Below are 23,146 nucleotides of genomic sequence, written 5' to 3'. Positions count from 1 at the left end.
ATAAGCTGAAATAAATAATATAAAAAATCCAAATAAAAAACAAAACAAAACAAAACAAAAAACCTTATAAACAGAGTTCAGGGGAGCCCTCATTCTGTTTTGTAGAATGGAGGCAGCCCCATTTAAAAAAAAAAATAACAGAGTTCAGCACATATCTTCTGTGCATAGGGGTATTCATTGTAAAGTAGAAATATATTACAAGCAATTACTGGTGACATCAATATGCTTTGTTACTTTTCATAAGCCACAGGGAAGATACGATGTCAGTATACTGTTCACTTAGTTTATATACAGATTTTAGTCTGTGCCTACTGCTATGATCTTTATTTAACGTGCATTTAGGACTTGCTATTGTCTGAATATTTGTGTCCCTCCAAAATTCACGTGTTAAAACCTAGTCACCAAGGTCATTAGAAGGTATTAGTAGGGGGGACCTTTGGGAAGTGATTGGGTCATGAGGGCAGAGCCCAAATGAATGGGATTAGTGAGTGCCCTTATACAAGGGCCTGAGGTAGATTTTAGTCTCTTTGCTCTTGTGTCATGTGAGGACACGTAGAAGGTGCCACCCATGAGGAACGGGCCCTGCCAGACACTGAATCTACTGGTGCCTTGATCTTGGATTTCCCAGCCTCCAGAACTGTGAGCAATAAATTTCTGTTGTTTACGGATTACCCAGTCTAAATTACTTTTTTTATAGTAGCCAGAATAGACTAAGATAGGATATGTGTCTTATCAGTTACTTTTTTGTACATTGTCTCGGTGCTCAGCATATTTGGCATAATTTTTATTTGAAAATGGATATACAAATTTAAATATTAATGTAATATCTTGTAATTTTTGATTTTAATAGTAGTAGTGTAGTTTGTCCTAGCTGAGAAAATGTCTGTAATATAGAGGAAAGATTATTTAAATGTTTTAGACTTGCTAGATTTAAGAGATATTTAAAAATAGACCTATCTGTGAATACCATGTCATCAGATTATACCATCCACTGGCCCTCGTTGTTACTTTTGTCTACAGACCCTCGGGTCTTTCTCCTATATTCCTCAGTAGCTTTAATTCCTAATCATTGCCACCCTCTCCAATACCACACCTATATTCATCCTTGGCAATTTTCGTCTACATGTGTTAAATTGATGATCTTTCCAAAATTGAACTCCCCTTGTCCAGTGATTTTCATCTTATTTCCTGCCTCAGCCACTCCTGTTGCTGTTACCAATAACTGTGCTCTCCGGAGTCATACTTTCAAGCATTCTTCTCCCTGACCATCTTCTCCTGACTTTCTAGCTCTCTGCCTCTAGTATCCCACCCTAACCTGTTCTGTGACCCTACCTGACCATCGCATCCATTGAGCCTACCAGTTTTTCCTTGTTCCTTTCCCCCTTAAGGTCTTCACTCTGCTTCCTACCCAGCTGGAATCCTGAGGTCAGTGGCCAGTCATTATAACTGCTTCCTGGCAAGTACTCTCATGTTCCTCACCCCTCTCCTAGTTCGTCCCACTCAGTCAGCTAAACCATAACCCCGCCTAAATACAAATTTCTGTCTCTTCCATTTCTATGCCTGTGCAGCTAAACCTGGTTGGGAGGAAACATATTGTAAGGTTTTTGGATTGGCCAGCGCCAGAGAAAGAAAGACTAGCAGAGTTGAAAGGGATAAGTCAAGAGGCTTTATTGGAGTGCTCCTGGGTGGGGTAACGGGTCCCAAGAGAGGGACCTGGGCGAGCTTTACGGTCCCACGAGTGGACCAGAGAAGGCACATGGCACAGAAGTCTGAGTGGGTTTATATATGTTTTTAGGGCTGGGGGATGGGAGTTTCCTCGGCCAGGAGATGTCGGCTCGAGGAGTAAGGAATTTCTTTGTTTCAGTTTTGGGGCGGGAATTGAGGAATAGAAGGGGCTTCTTCTTTTTTCATTAGAGAAGGGAGGGGTGCCTGCCACCAGCCTTACACATACTACACTACCCTGACTTGTCTTGCTTTAAAATTGTGACCACAAATCTCAAGTGGCCAGGTGATCATCAAATTCTTAGTCCAGTTGCTTTTGTACACTCCTGAGTCACCATTTCACATTGGTTTCTCTTTTCTCAAAACCCTCAGTCCTCACCTCCCAGCCTCTGTTTCTGTTGTTGACCTTGTTTCCTACTTTACTGACATAATTGAAGCAATTGAAGAGAAAATCCACAGACCGACACCACCAACTGCACAGCAAGGGTATCTTCCTGTTTGTTTATGGAGTATCTGCAACACACAGTGCCTGATTTATAGTGGATGTTCAATAAATATCTGTTGAATAAATCCATAAAATCTCTTATCCTAAAGGAAGTATTAACGCACATTAATTTAAAAATGACTGTGGGCACTGTATCTCTCCTCTATCTGGTTACTTTACAGCTCCTTTTATCATGCCCGAGTTGGAGCTCTTGCTATCCCATCCTGCTCATTGCTCCATACCAGAGTGAATAGCACCAACTTCAGCCTGGTCGTTTAAGCCTGACACCTAGGCGGTGTCATTCTTTAGGCTTCTTTTATTCACTCTCTCCCCAGGTCAGTCTACTTTTGAAATTTATGTAAAGTCAGACCACTGCTTTCCACCCTCACCTATACCACCACTATAGTTTAGTAGTCTCTGAACAGTTCTTGTCTCCTCTCTTGACCTTTACTTAGTGGCCTGTGCATATCTTGAAAGGACAGATCAACATCACTCCCTTCCTTAAGGCCATTCATTGGCTTTGCATGTCATTTAAGGTTAATAATTGGACGCTATGCCTTACCTCTGCAAGGTCTGACATCTGCCTAGCTCTTCGGTTCATGTGCTGTTCCATACCTCTGAGCATTTTAACAGCCCCTTAGAATGTACCAGGCTCTTCAATGCCCTGGAGTTTTTGTATTTACTATTCTCTGTGTCTGGAATGCTAGCATTTTGAATGTCTGGTTCTAGTTTTACCCTCAGATTAAATATCACCTCCTCAGAGTGGCTTTCTTGATCATACTATGTAATATATTCCACCCCCATTTTTCTCTAACATATTACTCTTCCTTTTTTCCCCCCATAGAGCTTTCCAGAATGTATATTTATTGATTTCTTTATTTGTTTATTTTCTGTTTTAGCCCAAGAATATAAGGTCCCTAAACTCTGGACCATGTCAATCTTGTTTATTCTGGTATGAAAGTGAATGTATCAAGGGAACCTTTGCTATTGGTACAGTCTAGAGCATATTATCATAAGAAATGAAACTGCAGATTGGGAACAGTTTTTAAACAGTTTTGAATGTCATAACAGGAAAAATGTTTTGTTTTGTTTTTTGCAGGTAATATGTAGCTACAGAAGGTTTTTAGTCAGTTTATTGACATAATTTATTCATTCTTTCATTTACCAATTGTGCCAGGAACTGTTCTTTGATCTTGGGAAACAAAGATGTCTAAGACATATTTCCTGACCTCAAGAACTCCACAGAGAGCTGCACTGGTAAAACACACAATTTCATACAGTGGGATGAATGTTGTCTAGAACTGTATTTGTAATGTTATTCAAATGCTTATTATGCCAAACTAACTCTGCTTGGGTACGTGTGTGTGTTATATATATATATATGTGTGTGTGTGTATATATATATAAATATATTTTAAATGTACTGTATATATTTATAGGGTACATGTGATGTTTTGGCACAGGCATACAATGTGTATTAATCAAATCAGGGTAATTGGGGTATCCATCATCTCAAGCATTTATCATTTCTTTGTGTTAGGGACATTTGAATTATACTCTTTTAGTTATTTTAAAGTATAACATAACTTATTGTTGACTATAGTTACTGTGTTGTGCTATCAAATGTTGTTCATTTTATCTAATTATCTAACTATATTTTTGCACCCGTTAACTATCCCTACTTTATCCCCCCATCCCTGCTACCCTCCCCAGCCTCTGGTAACCATCATTCTACTTTCTGTCTTTATGAAATAAATTGTTTTAATATTTAGTTTCCACATATGAGTGAGGACATACAAGATTTGTCTTTCTGTTCTTGGCTTATTTCACTTAACATAATGTTCTTCAGGTCCCTCTGTGTTGTTGGCAAATGACAAGATTTCATTCTTTTTTTCTGGCTGAATAATATTCTATTGTGTATACATACCACAATTTTTTTATCCATTCATCTGTTGATGAACACTTAGGTTGATTCCAAATCTTGGCTATTGTGAATAGCACGGCAGTAAACATGGGACTGCAGATATCTTTTCAATACAGTGAGTTCCGCTCCTTTGGATATATTCCTAGCAGTGGAATTGCTGGGTCTTATGGTAGTTCTAGTTTTAGTATTTTGAGGAACCTTCATACTGCTCTCCATGGTGGCTGCACTAACTCACATTCCCACCAACAGCATACGAGGGTTCTCCTTTCTCCACATCCTTGCCAGCATTTGTTATTGCCTGTCTTTTTGATAAAAGCCATTTCAACTGGGGTAAGATGTAATTTTGATTTGCATTTCTCAAAGCTATTTTTTTATTCCATATGGGTCCTACTGTGATGTTCCCTTCTTTGAAGCTATATGTAGTCAGCATCTGTGATGCCATTTGTTTGCTATCCCCTTTTCTAATAAGCTCTAATTTCCAGCATTCATATGGCTATTGAGAAGCTGTGATGTCTCTCATGGCCTCACTGCTTGAGCTACAGTGGATAGCTCCAGCTGGGCACCTGATCAATATGCCCACTGTGTCATCTCCCTGGGAATTTTAAAATTTGAGACTAGAGAGTCAAAGTTCATTTCTGTCTGTTGACCAGAGACGTGGGAGCTAAGCAGTTTAGCCACGTGTGGCCATGCAACACTGCAGTCCTGGAGAATGGCTGGTTCAGAAGCTGCCAGGAATCACGTTGTCCAGCATGTGGCAAAAGCCCAGTACAAAGAAAGAGACAGTGTATGCAGAGATAAAGACAGATGGGGTTCAAATGCTTGCTTCCAGTTGTTTCTGAAACCCAGCATCATCACTCCTGTTTGTGTAAATTGGTCATTCAACCTACCCTGGAATCTGTAGGCAAATACATTCCCATTTTGGCCTAAACTAGAGATTTGACTTGATCATACATGTTAAATATGAATTACAGAAAATTCTCCATCTCTCTAGGTTGTACTTTATGAAGAGTGTTCATCAAATGCATGGCTTCCTCTGTCCTCTTTCCAGTGATAGTAAGGGGAGTTGTTCTTCAGCAAATGCTGTCAAGCAGCCACCAAATCTGCCCCAGATGGCCTCTCTGTGCTGTTATGTATAGAGGGTGCCCAGATTATATTCAAGCAGACTTCTTTTTTTTTTTTCAATCTTATGGGATGAACTTGGCAATGTTATGATATTGGGAAAGCCACTTAAAGTTTATATATCCCAATTTCCTTATTCTAAAATTCTAATATGAGCAAAAGAATAAATACCTTAGAGATTGTTGTGGTGAGCATGAAAAGAAATCATTTGGAAGGCACTCAGGACTGTGCCTTGTAGATTAATGTTTTGCTTTCTTCATTCTCTTACCTGAGCCGTGTGATGGGAGGGTGGTATTTTATAGACCTGGGATTCTTAATAGGAAGGAAAATGTCAACTTTGCAAGTAATATTTAAACAGCTCCCATCTGGTTAAAAACTAATTAATTTACAACATTTTCTGAGTAAAATTGTTAAACAATCCCCACCCTGGCAGCATCTGACCCCCTTCCTTGTTTATTTGTCTCCATCATACTCATTATTTACCAATATGTTCTATAATTTGCATGTTTATTTTATTTATTAATATTATCTCCCTACAGCTAGAATATAAACTCCCTGATAACAGGGATTTTTACCTGTTTTGTTCCCTTCCATATTCCAAGTGCCTGGAACAGAGACTGGCTCAGTAAATATTTATTGAATAAATGTATGGATTAATATTTTGAAATATTATGCCTATTGTCTGTATTGTATATTTAACATCAATTTCTAAAACAATTATTAATAAATTTTCCTCTTTGTTGTGTTCCTAAAGTATTACATCATTAATTTCTTCTGAGCAGACATTCTAGTACATCTTAAAACATTGGAAAAGAGAAGGATGAGGGAAGATATAGGTACCATATGGATTGTGCTTGTCTCTTGATAAAAATGACTCATACTTCTCTGCAACTGCTGTTAAAACTAGTGGGTAAAGGAAGAGAAAACCAAACCAAAAGCCAGCAGAAGAAAAGAAATAATAAATGTCAAAGCAGAAGTAAGTGAAATGGAAAACAAAAAACAATATAAAGGATCAATGAAACAAAAAGTTGGTTCTTTGAAAAGATAAACATATGAAAAAATGCTCAATGTCACTAATCATCAGGGAAATGTACATTAAAACCACAGTAAGTTATCAATTTACCTCTGTCAGAATGGCTTTTATTAAAAAGTCCAAAAACAATAGATGCTGATGTGGATGCAGAGAGAAAGGAATGCTTATACACTGGCTGATGGAACTGCAAATTAGTACAACCTCTATGGAAAACAGTATGGAGATTTCTCAAAGCAGACCTACTGTTCAATCCAGCAATTCCCCTACTGAGTATCTACCCAAAGGAAAAGAAATTTTATCAGAAAGACACCTGTACTCAAATGTTTGTTACAGCACAATTCACAATAGCAAAGATGTGGAATCAACCTAAGTGCCCATCAATTCATGAGTGGATTAACAAAATGTGGTATATATGTATATAGTAATACCATGGAATACTACTCAGCCATAAAAAGAAATGAATTAATGTCGTTTGCAGCAATTTGGATGGAACTGGAAACCATTATCCTAAGTGAAGTATCTCAAGAAAGGAAAAAAAAAGCACCACATGTACTCTCTAATAATTTGGAACTAATTGATGGGCACACATGGGCACAGAGAGAAGTAAAAAGCATTGGAAATTAAGAAGGGGGAGAGGGAGAAGGGGAGGGGTAAAAACCTACCTAACAAGTATAGTGAACATAATTCAGGTGACCGGCACACTTACACACTTCAGTGAGATATCACCTAACCCCAGTGAGATTGGCCTCTATCAAAAAATCCCAAAACAACAAATGCTGGCAAGGGTGTGGAGAGACAGGAACACTCTTACACTGCTGGTGGGACTGCACATTAGTGCAACCTCTGTGGAAAAGAATTTGGAGATACTTCAAAGAGCTAAAAATAGAAATACCATCCAATCCAGCAATAGCACTATTAGGCATCTACCCAAAGGAGCAAAAGACATTCTGTAATAAAGACACCTGCACCTGAATGTTTATGGCAGCACAATTCACTATTGCAAGGATGTGGACACAACCCAAATGTCTGTTGATTCATGAGTGGATTATTAAAATTTGGTATATGTATACAATGGAATATTACTCAATTATAAGAAACAACAGTGATCTAGCACCTCTTATATATTCCTGGATAAAGCCTGAGCCCATTATCCAAAGTGAGGTATCACAAGATCGGAAGAATAGTCTCCACATGTACTCGCCATCAAATTGGCACTGACTGATCAACACTATGGTGTTCACACGGTAGTAATATTCTCCAGGGATTAGGGGGTTGGTGGGGGGTAAACTCACAACTAATGGATGCAGTGAGCATTGTAGAGGGGAAAGGGTATGACTCTAATCCTCGCTTGGGTGAGGCAGACGTAAAATAACCAAAATGTTTGTACTCTTATAATATCCTGAAATTAAAAAAAAGAAAGAAAACAAAGGAGTATACAAACAAATAGCTTTAAACTTAATAGCCAACTCAACAGTTTCCAATTATCTGGCCCTTTTGTGAGACTTCTTAGCTTTGTAGAATTAAAGTTCACATCCTAAGCAGAAAGCACTCTCAGAGAAAATCAAATTGGAGAGGAGAAATTAATGTGGGTATCAGATTCGAAGTTGCCTGGTATCTCATAAGCCAACAGTCACCAAAGCCCATTTAAAGACTCCTTTAGCTGTTAAAGAACCATCTACCATCCCTTTCACTTACAAGTGTTCTACTTCCACCACTCCGTCTTCTAATTTCTGTTTTCTATTCTTATCTCTCTCTACTCCACATAATAGCCTAGAGACTATCAGCACCCTTCCTTGAGGGGATGGGCTGGCAGAATGGAGGATCAAGAGGGGTGCATGAGAGCAAAAAAGAGAAGATAGGAACCAATGTCATGTAAATAGTCATCACTGATATGTGTTTCCTTTTCAATATAAATTATAGTTTATATAGTCCTTAAAAAAATTAGAAACAAAAATAAAGATATGTCTGTTCCCTCTTGGAATTAAAAAAAGAAACCAAAAGCTATCCATGTCACAAAAACATTTGTGCCCCCTTTATATTTTGAAATTAAAAAAAACCAAAAAGCCTAAAAATGAATTGAACCATTAAAACAAAGAAACTACTATGTAAAGTTTTAGTATATTTAGTAATTCCAGAGATCCTTCTGGGGATACCAAAATATTTTCATTAAAATATTTTAAAATAAAGTTTTATAGAAAAAATTAATAGACTTTATTTCTTAGAGCACTTTTAGGCTTCAAAAAAATTTAACAAAGATTACAGTGGGTTCCCATATACCCTTTTCTAATTAAATTTTAAGTTAACTTCTAAACCTTTTGGGAATTTATTCTACACATATATTAGCTCATGTACAAAATATACCATATGTCTTGCAATTTGTACTAGCAGAAGATTGAACTTAACTTTAGTGTCCATCAATGAGAAATTAATTAAACAAATGTTGTACAATCACCCAGTGGAATATTATACAGTTGGTTTTCATTCTAGGTACTATATAAAAATATCTAAAGGGTATGTTATTAAATGAATAAATTATACATATATATATATAAATATGTTACTTTTATGGAAATGAGAGGAGGGAATAAGAACATATATTGTTCTTGAACACATTTTCATAAATAATGCTGAATTTATTAATGGTGGACTGAATAATTTGGACCAAGCATGTCACTAAGAAAAGCTGGGATAATCTGGTCAAAATACAGAAACTATCTGTTTGAGAGCTTCAAAGAGCTAATAGATTAGTTAAGGATGACTGGGCTGAGATCTAGGAGAAGATGGAAATTCAGGATAGTGAGCATTGCATTGGGAGCTACTTTTTCCCTGAGAGGACAGACCCTTTCTCAAGAGGCCATTGAGAGTCATAATAGTACTTTTTACAGCCTCACAGGGAAGGGACAACAGTTGGAGACAGGGACCTGGGAACTGCAGGAGTCAGGACACAAACAGACCCCTGTCACTTTGGAACTGGACCCAGAAGAACTTCACCTTAGCAATAAAGGTACAGTAAACTAATTCTCACAAAGACTGCATCCCAGATTTGAATCATTCAGAATTCCACAAAAATCTAATTCTTGAAATTTATTCCAAGTGATTGTGGATTGTTAGTGTCCGCAGGTACCAGGTACCTCTTCCTACTTTCTAGGGGAAGGTAATACTCGCCTAGGCCTCCAATCATTCCTAAAAACAAATGATCAAATGCAACATGTCACACATAATAAAAAAATAACCAGGCACAGCATCATGAGGAGCCAGTAGAAATAACAGACAATAGAATTCAACAAGGAGAGTCTAGAGATGTCAGAATTATCAGACACAGACATTAAAGTAATTAGGCTTACTGTGTTCAAGGAGATAAAAGGCAATATTAAAATTTCTACAGAGAATTTCTATATAAAAATCTACCACTAAAAAATACATAAGCAGAAATGAAGAAATAAAAATATAGTCTTAGTAAACATAGCTGAAGACAAAATTTGGAAACTGAATAATAGGTCAGAAGAAAATATTCAGAATGAAGCACATAGAAACAAAATTATGGGTGAAAAAGAATAAAAATAGAAGCCAAGTTGATGCAGTGAGGAAGTTTAATGCATAATTTAATTGGGGTTCCAGGAGTAGAAGATAGAGAGAGGTGGACAGAATAACTATTTGAAGAGATAATAGCTGAGGATTTTCCAAAATTGTGAAAGTCATCAATCTATAGATTAAAAAGCCTAATGAGCCACAAGTACAGACAATTTTTTTTAAATTCCACATGTAAACATATCATAGAGCAACTGCAAATTAAAAAAAATGACAAACTATGCTTCAAGTTCTGGAACAAGATGGTGTAGACTCACTTACTCCTCCCTTCTGAATACAACTAAAGACCTTGGGCATTATTCAACAGACAATGATAAAGGACTCTGAAATCTAGGAAGAAGAAAGTAGACTGGCTAGGAAGAATAGCAATGTGATGAATTCCCTGAGTTTTCTTTTTATAACCCATATACCTCAAACTTGGAGCCAAATTGGCTTGCAGGCTAGAGCCACGAATAGGCAAAGATAAAAGAAACAAAACAAAACAAAAACAACAAGAACTAAAGCTTGCTCTCTTTGGCTGAAAGTCCAGAAGACTCCAACAGAAACCTAGTGGTGAACCCCAACTCCCACTATACAACCAGAGCACATGTGGGCAATTTGATCTGTCAGCAACAGCATCATCAAAGTCCTAGGATATTCGAGCCCTGCTACACAATCAGGGAACTGGTGGGTGTTGTGATGGTCCCACAGTGGCAGCAGCAAAGCCTGAGGCTGAACAAACCCTGGCTCCACAAATCAGAGCACCTGCAGGCAGTCTTTCACCCGCAGTAGTAGCAGAAGCAAAGCCCTGTATCTACCTACCCTCCATGAAATGGTATAAGAAGACCAAGGGTCAGAGGCTTCTTGCTTCCCTTCTGCCCCGGGTCTTTTACTGATATGAGTTGGCTCAGGTATGAACTTTACGTTCTGATGATTCCTACATCAGCTAGTGAGTGGAAGTTCCAGCAGTACTAGAAGAATGAAGCAGACCAGAACAGCATTGCAAAGGCACTAAGAACAAAGATGTCATTGGAACTAAAGCCCACAAAAGTAGGCCAGAACCTATGTGCTGAACCTAAACAGGGCAACTGCCTACTAAATAAATGCTAGGATATTGTTAAATAGGATGAAGAGTATTCTAACATATTAACCACACTGGCTATTTTAAAAAAAATCACTTGTGACGCCAAAAACCAGGAAAACCACAATTTGAAAGAGAAAAGACCAATCAACTAAAGCCAATATCAAGAAGAATCAGATGTTGAAATTATCAGACAAGGATTTTAAAGCAGCTGTCATAAAAAATGGTTAAACAATCAATTAAAAATTTTCTTGAAACAAATGAAAAATAGAAAATCTTAGCTAAAAAATACAGGCTATAAAAAAGAACCAAATCTAACTGAAATTTATAGAACATTCCACCCAATATCAGCAGAACACATTCTTTTCAAGTGCGCATGGAACATTTGGTAGGATAGACTTTACTGGGTCATAAAACGAACGTTAACAAAGTTAAAATATTGGAATTATACAGAATATGTTTGGACCATAGTGGAATAAAACTAGATATCAATAATGGAAAATGACAGGAAAATCTCAAAACACTTGGACAAAACATCATTATGCTTTTAAATGGGTCAAAAAGGAAGTCCCAAAGGAAATAAAATATTTAAAATTGAATGAAAACAAAAATACAACATATCAAAATTTGTGGGATGCATCTAAAGCAGCGCTGAGAGGAAAATTCACATTAGAAAAGAGGAAAAATCTCAAATCAATAATGTAAATTCCACCTTAAGAACCTGGAAGTAGAAGAACAAAGTAAGTCCAAAGCAAGCAGAAGGCAAGACAGAATAAAGATAAAGCAGAAGTCAGTGAAATTGAAAAAAATATAGAGAAAATTAGAGAAACAAAAAGTTGGATCTTAGAAAAAATAATCAGTGAAATCGATAAACCTCTGGAAGGATTGACAAAGGTAAATAGAGAGGAGATACAAATAATCAATAGCAAGAATGCAACTGGAGATAGTACACCGAATCCTGCAGCTGTTGAAAGGATAAGAAGGGAATACTAAGATCAACTTTATGCTTATGAATCTGACAACTTGGAAGAAATGGACCAATTCTTTGAAAAAACCAATTACCAAAACTCAACCAAAATGAAATAGATAATCTGAATTGGCCTATAACTAATCAAGAAACTGAATTTGCAATGAAAAACTTCCTGAAAATTAAATCTTCAGGCCCAGATGGTTTCATGGAGAACTTTTATCAAATTAACACCAGTTTTATCTTTCCTAGAAAGTAGAAGAAATGGGTACATTCCCCAATTCATTTTTTGAGGCCAGTATTATCATGACATCAAAACCAGCAAAAACAGTACAAAAAAAAGAGAAATATAGACCAGTATCTCTTATGAACTTAGATGAAGAAGTCATCAAAAAAAATTTTGGCAAATCATATCCAACAATGTATTAAAAGAATCATATACCATGGCTGAGTGAGGTTTATTTTAGACATGTAAATCTGGTTCAATATTTGACAATTGTTTAATATAATTCAGCATATCAGCAGGCTAAGGAGGAAAAGTCATATCATATATTAACTGATGCAAAAAAATTATTTTACAATACTCAGCAGCCATTCATGATAAAAAACTATCAGTACCTTAAGAATAGGGGAACTTCCTTGCATCTACAAAAATCCTACAACTAACATACTTAATGCTGAAAGACTGAATGTTTTCCCTCTAAGATTGGGGTCTAGGCAAGGATGTCCATTATAACCATTGCTATTCAAATAGTGATGGAAATTTTAGCCACTGTAGGAAGGCAATAAAAAGAAATAAAAGGCACACAGATTGGAATGGGAGAAATAAAATTGTTTCTATCTGCAGATGACATGATTGTCTATGTACATGTGATCCCAAGAAACTCCTAAAACTAATAATTGAGTTCAGTAAGGGTGTAGGATACATGGTGAATACATAAAATCAATTACATTTCTATATACTGAAAAGAACAAGTGAAAACCAGAAAAAAATATGATATTACTTACAATTACTCCAAAGAAAACAAAATACTTTGATATGAAACTAAAAAAACAAAAATCATGTACCAGATCTCTCTGATGAAAAGTACAAAATGCTGGCTAAAGCACTTAGCATCTCCGTAAATAGATATGTATGTTTAAAGCATTCCTATAATAATTTCAGCAAGGTTTTTTTGTAGACATAATCAAACTTATTCTATAATTTATATGAAAGGGGCCTAGAATAGCCAAAACAGTTTTGAAAAAAAAAAAAGTGGGAGAAATCACTCTTCCTGATTTTAAAACGTAAGATGTAACTACAGAAATCAAGATGTGGTGGTGCTGGTGGCAGGATAGACACACAATCAATGGAACAAAAAATAAATAACCCAGAAATAGATACACAACAAATACGCCAATTACTTTTTGGCAAAGGTGAAAAAGTAATTCAATGAAGGAAGGACCGTCTTTTCAACAAATAGTACTGAATAAAGAACATTCATAGGAAAAAATTGAACCTTGATCTTAAACCTTGCACCTTATACAAAAATTAACTCAAAATGTGTCATTGACATTAATGTAAAACATAAAACTATACAAATTTAAAAGAAAACTTGGAAGAAAATCTTCAGGACCTAGGACTTACTGAAGAGCTCTTGCCTATGACACCAAAAGTATGGCTAATAAAGGAAAAAATGGTAAATCGGACCTCATCAAAATTAAAAACTTTGGCTCTGTGAAAAATCTTAAGAGGGTGAAAAGTGAAACTACAAAATGGGAGAAAATATTTTCAAATCACATATCCAACAGAGCAGTAGTATCTATAATGCATAATGAAGTCTCAAAACTTAGCAAAAAACCAAATGATCCCATTTGAAAATGGGCAAAATATAAGTATAGATATTTCACTGAAGATATACATATGGCAAATAAACACATCAGGAGATGTTCAGTATCATTAGCCATTAGAGAAATGCAAGTAAAACCACAATATTACTATAAATATATAAGAATGGGCAGAATTACCCCTGTATTGCATATGTGAATGTAAATTTATTGCAATATATGCAATAACATGGATAAATCTCACAAATATAAAGATGAGCAAAACAAGCAAGATTTAAATAATGGATACTACATGTGCCTGTTTATTTTAACTTCTCCAACAGGCAAAGGGGAACTATAGTGCTCAGAGGTATGGTATCATGGAAAGATATTTAGTCTTTGTCCCCAGTTCCTGGCATAGAGCTCCTAAAACCCTTGGAATTTCCTCAGTGATAAGGGTGATAGGAACTTCTTTTGTTCTAATGAGGTGACTTGTCAGGCCCCTAGATAACTTCAGATTGATGGCCTTGATTAGAAGCTTGGAGCTTTCAGCCTCACTGCTACATCCTCCAGGCAAGGGAGAGAGGCCAAAGACTGAGTTAATCATCAATGGTCAATGATTTAATCAATCATTCCTATGTAATGAAACCTCTACAAAAAACCCTTAAATGATGGGTTCAGAGAGCTTCTATGTTGAGGAACACATTTACGTGCTGGGAAGGTGGCACACCCCAACTCCACAGAGACAGAGCTCCTGCACTTGGGACCCTTCCAGACCTTACCCTATGTATCTCTTCATGTGGCTTCTCCCTTGTATTCTTTATAATAAACCAGTAATAGGAAGTGAAGTGCTTTCTGGAGTACTGTGAGCTGTTCTAGTAAATTATCAAAACTAAGGAGGAGATCTTGGAAACTGCTTGTTTATAGTCAATTGGTCAGAAGTATAGGTGGCCTGGGACTTTTGAGTGGCATATGAAATGGGGGCAATTTTGTGGGACCGAGTCTTTTAATGTGTGGAGTATGATTCTAATTCTGGGTACCTAGTGTCAGAATTGAGTTGAATTGTTGGACATGGAGTTGGTGTCCAGAGAATCAGTGAATTATTTTTTGGTGTTGGAAAATGCCTCAAAGGGGTTCTTAGGTGGTAAATGTATAATAAAAAGCAAAAAAGTTGACTAGCATAACTGTCTAGAGAGTGACTAACTTTAGGAGATCAAAATAGTCATTGCAAGTGGGGAAGGGAATTAATATTTCCAGCTAAGTAGTTCTAAAAATTTGATCTTGTAACTGCCTGGAGCTGACTAGTCTCTTGTGGAATGAATTATAAGCCAACTTGACAAATTGTTTACTTATTTTGAGAAATATAACATCTGGAGGGATCAACACAGGCAAGCTCTCTACCCTGCACATTCTTTTCTTACAGGCAACTAAATGGGAAGTCACATTGCTGGAAATACAGTCCACATACTCTGTGTGGTATGTTGTATACATATTCTCATCCTGACAACACACTGAGAAGGGAGATATTGTCCTACCTACTTTAGGGATAGGAAAACTAAGGCTCAGAGAAATAAGTGACTAGTGTGAATTCATATGGCCAGTGAGTGATAGAGCCGGGATAGTCTAGCACCAGGATTTGTATCTTCCTTTTAAACCACACTGTCGTTTCAAATGCTCTTTTAGGGTGTATAGAATCACAGTAAAGACTTACTGTGTAGTATTGTTCAACTGTAATGGTCCGATGTATCCATCACCAATTTTAAGTTTACTTGCCATAGAGACAGAAATGCATGTATCTTTTCCTTATATCATCTATTCCAAAAGGAAGTACTGGGTATGCACTATGGAATTTTGTCATTATCCTACTATGCTGAGCACCTCTTTTTAGATACACATTCTTTATAAATGTTAAAAGTCTAAAATAAACTGGGTGTGGTGGCTCACGCCTTGTAATCCTAGCACTCTGAGAGGCCAAGGCAGCAGGATTGCTTGAGGCCAGGAGTTCAAGACAAGCCTGAGCAAGAATGAAACCCCATCTCTACAAAAATAGAAAAATTATCCGGGCATTGGGGCACATACCTGTAATCACAGCTACTTGGGAGGGTGAGCTAAGAGAATCGCTTGAACCCAGGAGTTTGAGGTTGCAGTGAGCCATGATGATGCCATGCACTCTAGCTTAGGTGACAGAAGGAGACTGTCTCAAAAAAAAAAAAAGAAAAGAAAAGAAAAAAGGCTAAAATAAAGTAATTTTTACTCAGCTGAAGGACGTCTTCCTTTGTATGGAAACTTCTACATAAATCTGCTACTTGCATTGTGGATTTATTTAATTTTTTTGAGTTTTGAACTACTTTTCTATTTCTATTAATACTAAGTAGCACCTCTATTGTACTCCTACAGAGATATTTTCAAGTAAGACTATAGAAAGTACTACCTAACCCTAAATAAGTTACTTTGGTAAACTATTATATTGAACAATATAACTCCCTAACTGAAAGTATTTGCACATTATATGCTAATACTTCTCACTGGGGACCTTGATATTTGCCTGGAAATTTAACTGCAAGCTTGTATTTTTATATGAAGACTGTTTAAAAGTGCATACTAAGTAGTCAGTCATTTAATCTGAGAATACATCTCTGTATTAGAGGAAAGGTTAGTAGGATCACACAAATTTTGCATCATTTGTTATTATAGTTCTGCTGGTTAGATATATTGTTTGCCTATATTATTAAAAGTGAAGAGAATTCAATGTCTGTGATTCAGCTTTAAAATTTGAAATGGTTAATTTTTAGTTGTGTTATTTTAATTAGCCTTAATCTTTATTATAAAGCAATTATTTTATTTTCCTTATCTTTATCTCTGGGTTTTATTCCATAGTATACAAGACTAATTATGTCTTTTCTTGTTTATTACAAATGAGTATCATAAACCTAATTTAATATTAAGTCATATTTAAAAAGGGCCAAGAGACTTACAAATCAGGATGCAAATAGTCTCATTCCCTAGGTGTATGTATTAAGATTATTAAGTATGAGATGTCCAGTTTCCATAAGTACTAAGTTTGACAGTTGATGTCTCTGACATTTTGCTTTGACAGTTCTTGTTTTATGTTTATTGTGAAGGTACATCTTCAGTCTTGCAAACATATGTTTTGACTTATGATTATCTTTCACATTTTTTTTAGAGCAATTTTTGTGAAACCATGGATAAGTCAAAAGTTCATGTTATTTTCTTGTATGAGTTCTTTCGTGGAACCAGTGCTGCCCAGACAGCTCGAAATGTTAATGAAGTGTTTGGGAAGGATGTGGCTAATGAATGCACCGTGTGTTGATGGTTTGAGAAGTTGCGTTCTGGTGATTTTAATCTTGAAAATGAGCCACATGGGCGACCTGAGACCAAAGTGGATAATGATGAGCTGAAAGGTGTAGTGGAAACGAATCCATGTCAGCCTACATGTGAATTAGCAGCAAGGTTTGACGTCACTATTCCAACAATATTGGACCATTTGAAACAAATCAGCAAGGTAAAGAAACTGGATAGATGGGTTCTGTGAGAATTAAACGAGCCTCTGAAGAGAAATCATCTCAAAGCTTGCCTTTCTTTGCTGTCACGACATAAAGGTGAACCATTTCTACACCGTATTGTTATGTGTGATGAAAAATAGATTCTTTTTGACAATCACAAGTGTTCAGCACAATGGTTGGAGAAAGATGAAATGCCTAAACACAGTCCAAAACCGAATATTCATCAAACAAAGCTAATGGTGTCTTTTTGGTGGTCCAGTGCTGGTATTATCCACTACAGCTTCATGAAACCTGGCCAATCAATTACAGAGGATGTCTACTGCAATCAATCAGACAAAAGGATGAGGATGCTTGTGATTAAGCAGCTGAGATTGGTCAACAGAGACAGGACAATCCTCTTGCAAGACAATGCTCGACCACATGTTGCACAAACAACTCTGCTCAAGCTACAGCAACTGGATTTGGAAACTCTCTGTCATCCGTCATCTTCACCAGACCTTGCACCAACTAACTACCACTTCTTCCAGGCTTTGGACCACCTCGTGCAAGGAAAAGTATCCAACAAGCTGTGGAAAACTCCTTTTGTGATTTCATCACCACTTGTTCTCCAGGCTTCTTTGCTGCTGGCATAAACAAGTTACCGTTAAGATGACAAAACTGTGTCAATAGTTTAGGCACATACTTTGATTAATTGTTTTCTTGTTTGAGATATAATAAACTACTTTTGATTCAAAGTCAGATATTTCATATTTAATGACCTAAATATTAATAGTTGTGGGGGGATGTATGGCCATGACTGTTTGCATTAATGGGTTGTTGTGAGGGCCAGGTGACCTGGAATAAGCAAGGAGTTAACAAACACCATTTAGCAAACACCTTTGTAAAAGTGCATAAATGTTGGCTGGGCTGTGCATCTTATATGTAATTCTTTAATGTATAGCAAATGATTAAATCTGTGTAAAATACTTGATGCTTGCACCTCTCAGACTCAATAATTGACTGATATCTTAAATAATTACTTTTCACATTGCTTTCTTTCCTGTTGAGTTCAGGCTCCCAAGTGCAATCACTGTTTTGACTGGGAATGAGAAAAAAGCAAGTTTAGGGCAGGATTGGGTGTAGTTCTGAGAAGGAGGAAGGTTGAACTATCAGAGGACAGTCTGAGATCTCTGGATCTGAATCCTCCCCATTCTACTGCTGTTGAGAAAAATGGAATGAGAGAAAGGCAAGCATGGGTTATGGGTGCTGATGGAAACCAAGTAGGATTTTCTCTGTTGGGAATGGTGACATCAATTTAAAATGGGGCTGTTTCAGAATAAAAGATGTTTTTGTAGCTAACTGAATAAAAGTGGATATTCTTTCATTTATTTATACAGTTGGGTGGTTGTGGTGAGGGTAGATATTTGGAAGGTTATGATCTCAAATGCAAATTTTTAATAGAGACCTAATTAAAAACAGAAAATTGAAACAGATATAGATTTAGAATGAATTAATTCAGTTATCAGATCTTAATGCTGGTTGCAAATTAAAATAACATTCTACAGATGATAATGTACCATATGCTTTAATATTTAAGATAATTATAGGTGCTGTGTAAAAAATATACTTGACTGATACCACCACCATTATTAATAGAGTACAGGGCCCTGCGTATATATTGATTTAACAAAAAAGGCCATATAATGAGAAATTCCTGAGATTTTGGATATAGTTTTAATTTTGTTTCCTGATAACTTTCTCCTGAGGTTAAAAGGATACAAACATTACTTGTCTCTCAGAAAAATGAAGCAAAAAGTAAGTCAGTCCTGAGTCACAAATTTTTAGGCAGAATGCCATGCTGCCTATGTGCTGTGGTACCCAGAGCAAGAGTTCTTAACCTGGAGTCAGTGAAACCTTAGAGGCTCCGTCCACGGATGGGTAAACACCAGGAGTAATATTATGTGCAATTTGGTGTTTGTATGTACCCATCTACTTTTTTGTTTGTTTTTTAATCAGGGGATTCTATAGCTTCTATCAAATGAAATGGATATTTTATTAATAATTTCTACCATTACCTGATTACTCATTTTAGGTTTAATAATGGATAAACTCTGTGATGAGCTAACAACTTACTCATGGCTTTTCTTTTATCTAGTGGACATTGAAATTAAAATGTATTTTGAGACCAGCATCATTATTAGTTAGTATTCATTCTCCAGCTCATTAATCTTGTCAATTTTCTATATATTAATAGTAGCACAAGGTTATTTGTTACTGGTCATTAAAGCCCTGAATTCCAGTAGTCCTTACATGTTGCAAAACACAAATTTTCACTCAATAATTACTTCATGATTTATGTTCTCTAGGTTGCTTTTCAAAAATTTTTAAAAAGATTTTTCCTTCATATACATTTTAAAATAAATATATTTGAATTGATACCAGTAACAAAATTATAATTAACAACAAAGGAAACAGATATCAGTGTAGGAGGCTGTCTCCATGTATAGTATATCATGAGTTTAAAGATTGTAGTTGACAATAAACTACATGAAGAGAACATTTATTAGTTTTATAATCAGTAAAAATGAAGCCAATAAAAATATGTATTATGCATATACAATGTCACAAATGTATATTGATTAAAAATGGTAATAATAGTAGTAATAATAAACATGCATATATGATATAAATATATGCAGTATATCATATAAACATATAAATGTCTAAAATGATAGTAAAACTGAAAATATTAGCTAACACTTTTTTAGGATATATCATTAAAGGTTAAGTCAAGCAAACAGAAGCTAGTCTGCATCATAATAGAGTTTGATAAAAATGAGTTTACATGATAGAGAGTTAGAAGGCTGGGGAGCAGAGGCCAGAGAAATGCTGCTGAAGCTTCGGGGGCTGTCTGCAGAGGTCAGAGGTGGTGACCCTGAATATATCATCCTGAAGCTCAGAAGCAGGTGGTTCTCAAATGCTTGCCCGGAAGCTGCTGCAATTCTTCACTGTCTTTGTGGAGCTCTCACAGCTATCCCAGTGTGCAGTGGAGATTTCCATAGCCTTGCTGGGAAGCTGCTGTGAATCTCTCATCTGTTCTCACATCTGCCTGCAATCAACTCTGGAGAATAATTTCATGCGCATCTCTCTGCTTTCCAAGTCTCCTACAAATTCCTCTCCTTTGGAAACTCTAACCCACGTGATGTGAAGGGAAATAGTCCCAGCCTTAGAAGAAGGCGTTAGGCAATCCATCACAGTAGGCTGCATACATCTCAAGCACTTTATGGATGCTTTGCAATCATTATTTAATTGCCATGGCAACCCTATGATGTAGGTATTATTCTTATGCACATTTAGTAGATGGAGTATTGAATGTTAAAGCTAGTGAGTAGAAAATGAGTGATTCAAAATAGTGTCTATTTGGTTTCAAAGCCTGGGTATTTGATCACTACTGTTTCCTGTATCTTCCATTGCATTTAGTTTATGTTAATAATTAGTAAGTATGAATTAAATCTTCTGTTGATGACAGCTGCTAATACATTTTGTTTGAACTTGAAGACCCCAGGTTTAGCTAGCCTGTGAGTGCTCACAGGCTCATATTAAAATCAATCCCTGTATTTTAATCAATCCGTAATTCTTTAGCCTAAAATATCTACAAATGTTTGTTTTTCAGGGTAGGAGTGCTATTACCACTTTTTTGTTGTTTTAATTTATATATACCCACAGTCAAAGCCTCCCAGGGAATTTCATGTCACAACTCTTGCATGGATGGTAAGAATTGAAGATGAGCTTCCTGTCCTTCCCTGGGAGCACTGTTCCCTAGAGGTGTTCAGCCTCCATACCTGAAACTGCCATGATGCTTTAGATGACTTTTTCCTTATGGTGAATGATTCCTGTGAAACTTTCTGCAATCCACTTTCTAGCGCTACTTGGCATTCTAGCTGCACAACTCTGTTCTCATCTCCTCAAATCTATCAGCCCCTCACTTCTATCTCTGTGTCTTTAAATCCTACTGGTGGAAAGAAATCAATCATTATATTGCCAGGAGCATCCTGGCAAATCTAAGGATTTAAATTTTTATGTCTGGTAAAGGGATGTCTGTCAAGTTCAAGTCCTCAAAATCATTCAAGTCCTAATGCCACTGGATACATGGATTAAGTGAGAGGCAGAATACTTCCTCTTGTAAATATAATCATTTAAAAATAGACTCTTGCCCAACCTAGATATTCAACATACACTTTTGCAAACATCAACCATTTTCATTTTGCTTATGACTGAATATGTCCTTTGTCTTTAATCTCATATATTCATTAGTGGAATGTAAGTGTATCCAAAACTAGTTGCTACAATGATAGTATTTTAAAAATTTAGTAGTGATTACTTGGTTTATGACTATGTAATCCATCTTCGAAAGAAAATGTAGAAACACTTCAGTTTATTTAAAAAAAAAAATACACCCAGACATTTTTCATCTACTTTGAAAGGTAAAAATTAAAAAAAAAAAAAATGAGATCTTCGGAAGTGTCAGGATAGAAAGTACTGTGGCTTTAAAGCCCTATTACCTGACCTAATGTTGCTTTATCGGAGTACTGTAGCATTGTGGCAATAGTAATTTAGTTGGTTTTTCTATTTATTTTTCTTTCCATTTCCTGGAATCATTTGTAATATATAATTAGTTCAAATAAAATATAGTACATATTTTCTATAGAAGCAAAATCCAAAATGTTTTAAATTGCATTCCATGGATGTGTAACTGGGGTTTAAATGAACCCTGCATTGCTTTACAATTACCTTTACAACAGAGAAATGGCCTCTTTAATTATAGCTGTAATAATTGAGAATTTAAATAGCAGAAATAAATAAGACCTGTGCCAACTTGTTCTTTGCTTACCTGTTTTTCAGAATATAAAAAATATTACATTTGTCTGATGATATTTTGCATCAATTATATTTATTATAAAATTCCTTTGCTCTTTTTCATTCCAACTCTATGTTAAATCTGCACATTTTTGAGATACTCTGAATTATTTTATCCATGTCTTTAAGATCAACTTGGGATCTTGTCATCTACAAAATCCATTTAGCCTCTGCTCAGATAAATCTGTGTGTTCCTAGACTTAGAAATAGAAAGAAATATCCCAGAGACAGCTTTTGCTGGGCTGAAAAAATGCTTTAGTTGTTATTTATTGGTACAGTAAGGGACTCTAATTAGTAATATTTACCTGTGTCAATAAGCCAGGCATGTACTCATTCATTCATTCATTCAGTAAACATTTATTCAACACTATGAGCTAGGTGGAGTTCTAGACTCTAGGGGTGCAGTAGAGATCAACAAACCAGGCAAGTCCTTGCTCCTAGTACTGTAGTGGTGGGGAGGAGGGACACACAACAAACAGGTGAGCAAATATTAAACAAAATGCTTCTGGAGAGTTCTAAATGCTGTGAAAGAAATAAAATAATAAAGCGATAAAGACGTATGAAGATTGTTTAGGGCAAGCTTCTCTGGGAAGGTACTGTTAGTGGCTGAGTGATGACTAGTCAGCCACCTGAACGTGCAAGAGAAAAGCATGCAAGGCAGAGGAAATAGACTATCATCTGCAAAACGAGATGGGCTGGGGAATTTTCAGTAATGCTTTCTTTAGCACTCCTAAAATCTGATTTTTCAGGCCTGATCACTAGAACCACTGCCTCTCACAGAAACTTAGCTTAAAATGACAGTGGACAGACTAGAATTCTAGGCTAAAACCAACAACATGAAACATGAGTGATAAGAATGTAAAATGGTGCACGTAAGTTCACAAACCCAATTACACAGTGCAAAATGAAATCCACAGTTTGAAAGATGTTCATATTCAGACAATCTGGGGATTCTAATTGACTGCAAAATGGAGATTGCTCTTTGCTGTTCCTGACTTGAAAAAACAATGTATAGATTTCCCT

The 23,146-nt window shown here is 36.2% G+C and overlaps 1 protein-coding gene across 1 annotated transcript in view; it reads left to right on the top strand.

Moving 5' to 3' along the window:
* C9H8orf34 (chromosome 9 C8orf34 homolog) overlaps positions 1–23,146 on the top strand; it is a 397,961-nt gene that overhangs the window by 57,883 nt on the left and 316,932 nt on the right.

Source organism: Lemur catta, chromosome 9 (genome assembly GCF_020740605.2).
Source record: "Lemur catta isolate mLemCat1 chromosome 9, mLemCat1.pri, whole genome shotgun sequence".
Taxonomy (NCBI): domain Eukaryota; kingdom Metazoa; phylum Chordata; class Mammalia; order Primates; family Lemuridae; genus Lemur; species Lemur catta.
This window is presented reverse-complemented; position numbering and strand designations above follow the sequence as displayed.